The sequence below is a fragment of the Lissotriton vulgaris genome, chromosome 1_2 (assembly GCF_964263255.1).
Source record: "Lissotriton vulgaris chromosome 1_2, aLisVul1.2, whole genome shotgun sequence".
NCBI lineage: Eukaryota > Metazoa > Chordata > Amphibia > Caudata > Salamandridae > Lissotriton > Lissotriton vulgaris.
This window is the reverse complement of record NC_141686.1, coordinates 276,058,336-276,061,731: the sequence shown is the minus strand read 5'-3', so window position 1 is coordinate 276,061,731 and position 3,396 is coordinate 276,058,336.

The following is a 3,396-nucleotide window of genomic DNA, read 5'->3' as shown; positions in this document are numbered from 1 at the left end:
CAAATCAGTAATTAAGCTATAAAGGAAAGAACAGAAGCAGATGAGAAGCAAGATAGAAGGGTGTGTGCATGTACCATAAACTCAGCAATGTCCTGCTCTTTGATCACTATCTGACCAGCTGCCTAACAAGGAACTGGTTCAACGAGGTCAGCCTCGGGCAAGGGAGTCAGCTCGTTCAGGCCACACAGAAGTCAGCTAAAGGTGTACGTGTCCCAAGGACTCGTTCGGCCGTAGTCATCGGCCTATGTGAGGGCAACCACAAAATGGCTGCCGTACACAAAATGGAACCCGGAGGTTCGAACGAAATCCCTGAATACGTAGTGTTTCCATAGATCGATTATGACGAAAACAGTCGTACATGCCACACTCGTCATTTGCGGTCCGCTGATACCAAAATCATCATTAACCGACGACCTTTATTGAACGGATTCAGAATCACGTAACCTCACTCTTCCAAGACCGCCTTCAAATTGGAAACAAAGAAATTCCTCATGAAGAACTTCTTACCTTAATAGGAGGGACATTATATATACCTTTCTTGTTCATTATTATGCGCCCGAAAGATGTTGTTTATTGTACTTCATGATTCACCCTTGTATATGATTTTTCTTCCCCAGCGAGCGTGCACTCAGGATTGTAAATGTTTATTAGCGGCTTACCAATTGATTCAATGCTTATAAGCCCCATATAAGTCACGTTGAGATTTTACTATATTGTTGACTATTATTCATGTTTGATTATTCACTTAAAACGCCTTCTCACGGGAAGCAAAGAAATTCCTCATGAAGAAATTCTTACCTTAATAGGAGGGACATTATATATACCTTTCTTGTACTTTAGTCTCCACCCGAAAGGTGTCGTTCATTGTATAGTATGATTCACCCTTGTTTATGATTTTTCTTCCCCAGCGCTCGTGTACCCATGATTGTAAATGTTTATCGGGTACTTACCACTTGATTCAATGCTTAGTATAAGCCCCATATATCTCATGTGTAGATTTTACTATATTGTTGACTACTATTCATGTTTGATTATTCACTTAATACCCTTATATCACCTCGCTACTTCATGTAGCCCCTTTGTCCTCTCTGGACTATATTTGATTTGTTATGAATAAACTATTGACCTTATGTTTGTTTTACTACCCATGATTGACTAAAGTTCTGATTGTTACCTTCCCTACAACTGTAAAGTGCTCTGATATTCTTCGGGATCTAGTCCGCGCTATATAAAACTTTGTAAATAAAATAAATAAACAGTGTGTAGCGCCGGCCGCCCCTTCCCCCCAGGCCTCGCGGCGCCAGGTTTAATCATTCAATTACATCCGATTATTTTGAAGCTGATTTGACTCCACACAAATCTTCTCTTTGAGGCGCGTGAAGGCTCCGGGGAGAGGAGAGACCCAGGGATGCGCTGCTGCAGACACGCGCCGCACTCACAAGTACCCAGAAGGAGAGTCTGGGAGAGAAACCACCCAACCCAAGTGTCTGCAGACTGTGGAGAGAGAGGAGACCCCGACGAAGTGAGGGGGAGGGGCGGCGGAGAGGAGGTGACAGGATGGGGTGCAACAAGAGGATGCTTGGGCGCGAGGGGGGGTGAGAGTGAGGGAGGAGGGAGCGGTGAGTGGGGAAGGAGGGAGGGAGGACAAGGAGAGACAATAAAAGCGACAGGGAGATGTAAGAAGGGAAGGATGAGAGAATGAAGATGAGGGGAAGGGCAAAAAGCGCCTGTGCGAGGAGTAGAAAGAAATTAGAAGAAAAGAAAAGAGAGCAGAGAGACAGATGTAGAGACAAGTAGTGTTTGATGAGAGAGCGGGACGAAGACGTCATACAATGTAGAGGAGCGAGGGACGAAAAATAGGTTGGGAGTCAAGGAATTAAAGAAACAGAAACTAGGGGGAGTGTGAGATGAGAGGGGGCTGGGGTGGAGAGGAAGGAAGAAGAGCCGAACAGAAGGGGGCGATAGAGAGAAGAAGGAAAATAGACATGGTGAGAAAATGAGAGGCTTGAAGACAGAGAGACCCAATGATGTGTACCATTAAGGTGCGCTGGTGGGGGGAGAGACCGTGCGAGAAGCGGCGAGGGGACTGTTGAGAGAGAGAGCGTGATAGATGTGACGTAAATGGGGAACGGTTGTGAGAGGGATTGGAAGAGAGAACGAGCGAAGATAAGGACAAGAAAGAAGATCATACAAAAGAAAGCAAGAGGTGGAAAAGATGAGAGACAGCTAGAGGAGAAGAAAGAAAGAAAGAAAGAAAGAAAGAAAGAAAGAAAGAAAGAAAGAAAGAAAGAAAGAAAGAAAGAAAGAGAGAAAGAATGAAAGAAAGAAAGAAAGAAAGAAAGAAAAAAGAGAAAGAAAGAAAGAAATAAAGAAAGAAAGAAAAAAGAGAGAAAGAAAGAAAGAAAGAAAGAGAGAAAGAAAGCAAGAAAAAAAGAAAGAAAGAACAAACAAGCTAACTTTGGGGCATATTAGCAAGGGCGATATCGCCGCTTTAGCGGATCTTTTTCCTGCGAAAGTGGCAATATTTTTATTGCCCTATTAGCAAGCTGTCGCTAACAGCAGTTAGCGTCAGCTTGTAGGCGATAGCTACAGGTTTGGGCCCCGCTTTGCATGTCAGCGATATTTATCAGTAAAGACATGCAAAGTGGGCGTACCCAACCTGTTAGGGACTGAAAGCGGTCGCTAACACAGCTATCGCCTATTAGCAAGGCAGGCGCAGCAATAAAAAAACTCACGCTAAGTGCGATTATCGCCAAAACCTAACACCTGCTCAGACCACTTCCTACCTGTATATCCAATGGGAGGTGGATATTCAGGTTAAGTCCCCATTAGCGATGATGCCTGAATATCGCTGGATTTCCAGCGATATTCACGCATTGAGCCGCTTTCGCCGGATATTTTATCGCTTTGAAGATAAATGTTGCTAATAGCATGTTATCTCTGCAATAATATCTGGCGATAAAAAAAATGCGCTAAGTGCATTTAGCGATAATTATCGCTATTTGTTGCTAATATGCCCCTTTGTGTGTTAGATAGATAGATGGATAGATGGATGGATGGATGGATGGATGAAAGAGAGGTGGAGGTGGGTGGATAGATAGATGAACGTACGGGAGGCGGGTGGAAGAGGATGGATGAGAGAGAGAGGGGGCATGACAGGACGGAGAACCAGCTGAGCCATCGGTGCAGAGAGACAGTGAAGAGGACCCACCAGGGGTAAAGCCAAGAAGGAGAGGAGAGTTCCCGTGGCGAGGGAGGGCGGAACTGACAGAGCTGGGGAAGATCTGAGGGAGTTTGGTGCGGAAGAAATGAAAAGCTGACAGCTGGGAGGCGAGTACAGCCTGTGAGGGGAGAGAGCCTGCTTTCATGAAATGAAATATTCAGCAGAGACAAGGT